Source organism: Lynx canadensis, chromosome B1, assembly GCF_007474595.2.
Source record: "Lynx canadensis isolate LIC74 chromosome B1, mLynCan4.pri.v2, whole genome shotgun sequence".
In the NCBI taxonomy this organism is placed as follows: domain Eukaryota; kingdom Metazoa; phylum Chordata; class Mammalia; order Carnivora; family Felidae; genus Lynx; species Lynx canadensis.
The window spans coordinates 161,269,592-161,275,591 of NC_044306.2; the positions used below are offsets into that span (position 1 = coordinate 161,269,592).

Genomic DNA, 6,000 nt, shown 5'->3' on the forward strand with positions numbered 1-6,000 from the left:
GAATAACAAAAACTGGTCAAATGAGTGGCTGATAGTGGCCAACGTTTACCACACCATCCCTCTTTGGACAAAATCAACAACTGAGTGTAAGGTAAGTGTAAAGCAAGAGAGGACTGGTTATACCTCATAAAGGAACTAGGCATAATGAAAAGCACTATGGCACCCTTATTTATTCAGCAAATACTGATGCCTACTAAGGGCAATGCACTGTTCCAGGTTAGAAGCGAGTATGACAGACATGTTCATGAAGACAAGAACAGCCGTGCCTTCGTGGCATTTACATCCTAAGGGTCGAGTCTTTAGAGTATTTTCGTGTAAGTCAGGGAATAAATCACTAGAAATCCTCTAAAGCTATTTTCCGGGTTTAAGAATCCACGTCTCGGGGCACCTGGGTGGCTCAGTCAGTTGAGCTTCTGACTTCAGCTCAGGTCATGATCTCACGGTTAGTGGGTTCAAGCTCCGCATCGGGCTTTGTGCTGACAGCTCGGAGCCTGGAGCTTGCTGCTTCTGATTCTGTGTCTCACTCTCTCTCTCTCTGCCCCTCCCCTGCTCATGCTGTCTCTGTCTCTCAAAAATAAATAAATGTAAAAAAAAAAAAATTAAAAAAAAAAAAAAAAGAATCCACGTCTGACCACGTTCCAGAAGCAGTCAGCCACTGCTTACTGTGTTGGTTCTTGTTTCCTTAAACTCAGTTGGACCATTACACAGGGTGACAAAGAGTTTGTCAATGTGAGTGCCCGCGTGGGTTGCGCCCCGTACGCTATCGAGACAACACAGCAAACGGAGGCATTGTCATCCAGAAAACTGTGCACAGAGACAGGGGAATGCGCCTTAAAGATTTAGAAGAAATGTGTATTTGGACAAAGAAGGCACTGTTACGCCCTCCTCTCCTGGTCCACGCCAAAACACAAACGATCACGGCCGTTTTGCACAAGTGAAATCTGGTTCTTATGGATGAAACCAGGAAGGGATGTGTGAGGATTGCGGTTAGCCCGCAGGGCAGCAGGGAGCTGGTGGATGCTCCTAGCGGGCTTTGCGCCTTACCCAGACACGGGGCGAAAGGGAGGCCAGACAGAGGAGTGAGAGGTACCCGACCCCGGACGCGGAGCCAACAGATGGGCTGAAACGCTGCCTCAGACCTTGGCGCCCGCCTGTCTGCTAGTCTCTCCGCGCCGATGGAACTACCGGGCAGCCGCGGCCCAGGGCTTACCACAAGGCTGGACCGAGCCCGGCTGTGCCGAGGCGGGTCCTCCAAGACGGAGACAGGACAGGGCCCCGACGGCCACCGCTACTAGGATGAGCCCGTCAATTTAGCCGTGACCAGGTAGCTGCCGTTCCGCCACCACTTCCCACTTCCGGGCACGTGACAAACCACGCCGGAAGTCGACCCCGTAGAGAAGGAAGGCCAGGCGGTGATGGGCGTGGTGAGGCGGGGCAAAGTCTCGCTGGAGGGGCGTATCAAGGACTGGCAGGGGCGGGGTCTCTGTCGCTCGGAGATTGACGACACTTCGGAATTTGGGATTGTGTGACATTACTTTCCTTAGAAGAGTTATTCAGGTATTCTCCGCAACTTAATTTAAGAAGAGTTCTGATTGTTTTCCTTTTTGTATATGTAAAGCTCTGTTAACTCTAGATCCTTTCTACTTATAGCATGGAGACTGTAAATAAACTAAATCAGAATTTTTGAGGGGGGCCACCTGGGTGGCTTAGTCGGTTAAGCGTCTGACTTTGGCTCAGGTCATGATCTCACGGCTGGTTCCTGAGTTCGAGCCCCGCGTTGGGCTCTGTGCTGACAGTTCGGAGCCTGGAGCCCGCTTCAAGTTCTGTTTCTCCCTCTCTCTGTCCCCCCGCCCTCTCTTCACGCTCTGCCTGTCTCTCTCTCCCTCAAAAATAAATAAACATTAAAAAAATTAAAAAAAAATAATTTTTGAGGGGTGAGACCCAGACTTCCGTACTTTTTTTTTCAGTTTTTTCTTTTCCTTTTCTTCCTTCCTTCCTTCCTTCCTTCCTTCCTTCCTTCCTTCCTTCCTTCCTTCCTGTCTGTCTCTCTCTACTTTAAATATCTTCCAAAAAGGTCCTAATATGCAACTACGGTCCAGAACCATTGATGTAGTGAGATTAATAGTCAAAGTGTGGTCCTCAGACCAGCTGCTTGGGCATCAGCTGAGGGCTTTTTAGATACTGCAGCCTCTCTGGCTCACTTCTAATCTTTTAAATTCGGATCTGCATCTTAACAAGATGACACTTGTGCACATATAAGTTTGAGAAGCACAAATGATGCCAAGGTTGCTGGTTGCAAAGCAAGTAATTCATGTTCTATGTTCCTGGCACTTATTTTATGCCAGGCACCTTGATACAGGTGCAGAAATGATTCAGACATGAATCCTACCCTGAAGAAGTTCCAGTTTGGTAGGTACAACAAATACATATAAAATAAGACACAATATAAGTGACCAAAGAAATGTACAGGTCAGATAAGTGTGCTGAGAATTTAAAGGTGTGATTTGCTCCTGCTCAACACAGTCCTTTGCAAGTGTTCCACAGGAATCCATTCATGCCTACATTCATCTATTTGACAAACAGTGCCACCTCTATGCCAGGCACTGTGTCAGGTGCTGGAGATCCAAAAACAGGGATCCCATTCAGAAGAGGGCACACTTTCATTGGGAAAGCAGAATTAAATACATGGATAAAGTACAGTTTGGTGAGGTAAATCCCACAACAGAGATAGAAAAATGAGACTACCGTGGACCTGCAAAAAAGGGAGTGATTCACTCTGTCGACTATGGATTCATTGATAAAGGAAAAAATAAGGTGCAAAGTATCTTTCACTGTGTATCTGAATATATAATTTGGTGGAAAAAATCAGAATTAGTAATGACCTATTTGCTACTGAGATTAATATGCTCAAGTTAATGCTACTTAGAATGCTTTTCAATTTCATTGAATGATTTTCCTTCTAAGAGCAGGATCTGTCTAGTCCTATCTTTATTTTTTATTTAAAAAATTTTAATGTTTAATTAATTAATTAATTTAGAGAGAGAGAGAGGTATAACATGAGCAGGAGAGGGGCAGAGAGAGGGAGAGACAGAATCCTAAGCAGGCTCCATGCCATCAGCGCAGAGCTGGATGCGGGGCTTGATCTCGAACCATGAGATCATGACCTGAGCCAAAATCAGATGGTCAAGAGTCAGATGTTTAACCGACTGAGCCACCTGGACACCCCTGGTCCTATCTTTAAAAAGATCCATTTGGCCCTTTGTGTTCAGTACTGGAACTCTTACTGTGGCCACTATTTATGTGAGAATCACATGTACTATTTTGTCCTGAAAAATATGCTTTTTTTTTTTACCTGTATGTTTATGGCCCTTTTGAAAGTTGGGGAGTGAACTGCATTTCAGAAGTCTGGACTTCTTCCCTAAACTCCAGATTTATGTATACTGCTTTCCCAACATTTCTACTTGCATATCTGTCAAGCATTTCAAATTTCTGGGTCCAAAAATTAAATTCTCCTCTCTCCCCTCTTGGAGTTCCCCAAAGTAGAGGCTGAAACAAAGACTTGTGTATAGTAGTTTATTTGGGGCTTTGACCCCAGGGAGCAAGACTAAAAGAAGAGGAGGGGTAAGTAAAACAAGGAAGAGGGAGAGGCAATATAATGGTGTGTTATTTAATTGGTCATCACCATACTTGAATGTTTTCTTGATCTCTTAGGACCTTCTGAGAATTTTCATGAAATGAGTCTCAAACTGTCTACTGAAGGCAAGAATGGAGCCCGAAGTGACCCAGTAATAGTGAGAGTTTCAAGTTCACTCTACTGCATGTTATGTATTCTGGTGGAAATATCCCTCTCCCAACCCCTAGAGAACTAATTATTATTATCTAGCAAAACCTAAATTTGAGATTCAAGAAACATAAATCTGTAGGTGAGTCACTGATAAAATGGACCAATCCTGCTCCAGTTCCTGGGTTTCTGGAGCCATGTCTTTAGCTGTTAGGGATACTCCTTATCGGTTGGTTTTGAGCATTTACCACATCTTGTAGGACAACACCTCAATCCCAAAAAGAACATTACTGGATTTGTAGCAAGCTATTCCACCATTTTTATGAGCCTGGCTTCTTCTGAGTGATGAGGGATATTGCAATATCAGTGGATTCCATGGTCATGTGTATATTGTCACTTGGCGGTTTTTTTTTTTTGGGGGGGGGGTTTTGTTTTTGTTTTGTTTTCTTTTGTTTGTTTATTTTTTGTTGTTTGAGGTTTTTTGGCCATGAAATGGATTCTTTAGTTGAGATAATGTTGATCAGGAATGTTTTAATAATTCTGGTGATTGTGGAATGTTGGCAGAGTCACTGCAAGCAAGACAGAAAAACCTAGACATCTGTAAAGATTTGTATTTCAGGTCATTTCTCTATCTATATAAAGCAAAAAAGGAAGAACACTCTCCTAAGTTCTGGCAGCTGGGAAGATTCTTTTGTTCTTTTGTTCTTTAGATCCATCCCTGAGTGGAGCTGTAGTGCAACAGCAGTCCAATTTTGCCTACTTACCAACATAATATGCCAACCCATCTGCGAACCAAGTTTAATTTTTTAATTCCATGTTAGGTAGTCATAGGGAACTCCCAAAAGGCCATGGGCATGAGTTGATGAACAGATGTCAGTGCTATAGAAGTAAGTGCCAGTAGTCTGAGTTACCTAGTCATGTAGGTTCCTCTTCTCTTGGATCTGCTCAGGCTCAATCCTATACCATTTCCATACTTCATAGATAGTTGCTGTGCCCATGTGCTTGTGATTTGGTGTATCCGATACTATTCAGCTCATGATAAATAGCTCTAGTTTTCCCAGTGACTAGTTCTCTGCCTCAGAAGGCATGGCCTTGCAGAACATGAGGGACCTGTACTGCAACTCTCTTATTAGGGGCTTTACAGAAATTTCACCCAGTGTCTTCATCTATCATAGATCTCTATAGCACCATTAGATCTTCTAGAACAAATGACCTGAGAGTTAGGTAACTTGTATCACAGTCCTTGTGGGAGCATATCCCAGTGATGGGTACTTTAGTTTTCCAACAAGTTTATTCTGATATCCTTACTTCTAAGAAAGGTATTTTAGTGATGGTTCTTCAGTCTCATGTGGTAAAGTCATATCTGATCTTTCTGTTTCTTTGTCCTCTGATTCTCCATACGCATTCAAAATTGTTATAACATCTCATTTAGCACAGGCCATCATCATATCCAAGCTTTAAGGGAGACATCAAGGTTGTGTATTAGAACTGACTCCGGATGTCCTTGCCAAAACATTAAATCCAGAATCATAGGTGAATAGCCCAATGTCATACATTCTCCCATATACAGCCTTATAACCTGATCCCTCTGGCTTAGCACTCTAAATATTCACTCTCACAGATATCCCTCCAGTTCATATTGGTATGTGTTAGCAGTTCTGCAACTCCTTATAACGTAGTCTAGTTCAGTAGTTCTACACTGGGGTGATTTTGACCCCTAGGGGACATTCGGTAATGTCTGGAGACATTTTTGGTTGACATTACTGGGAGGATTCTACTAGCATCTAGTGGGTAGATGCCAGGGATGCTGTAAACAGTGTACAACACACAAAACAGCCCTCCACAACAAAGAATTGTCCAGCCCAAATGTCATAAATTCTGAGATTGAGAAAAGCTGGTCTAGTTCTTCCTAGAGCAGAGACTGCAACCCCGTACAAAGGATGTGCTGAGATCTGACTGTGGTTACAGGCTTGAGGTAATGAGGGTAGTGGTGTAGATACTGAGGGAAATAAGGTTATATTAGGAGGCACTTACCTCAGATATATTCTTTGCAGCATTTCCGGACAAGGAAAGGCTTCTCTCCTTTATCAAGAGAAAGGAGACTTTTGGCACAGAGGATAACAAAAAATCTGAAGGTGTAAGAGTATAAAGCATGTCCACACAAATGTCCTCATTCTAGATCTCAGGATTCCATTATTTTCTTATTAGGGCTTTGGCTT

At 43.3% G+C, this 6,000-nt stretch overlaps 1 protein-coding gene across 4 annotated transcripts in view; it reads right to left on the reverse strand.

The window, feature by feature from the left end:
- The window catches only part of EXOC1 (exocyst complex component 1), a 62,034-nt gene extending 60,661 nt beyond the window's left edge, over positions 1-1,373 (reverse strand). The window contains exon 1 of one of the 4 annotated variants that reach the window (XM_030313840.2): positions 1,211-1,373. The gene's annotated coding sequence lies outside the window, so the exon portion shown is untranslated. Of the gene's footprint in view, positions 1-1,044; positions 1,170-1,210 lie in introns of those variants that run through there. The other 3 variants (XM_030313843.2, XM_030313841.1, XM_030313842.1) reach the window with 3 other exon arrangements.
- Positions 1,374-6,000: the final 4,627 nt, after the last annotated feature.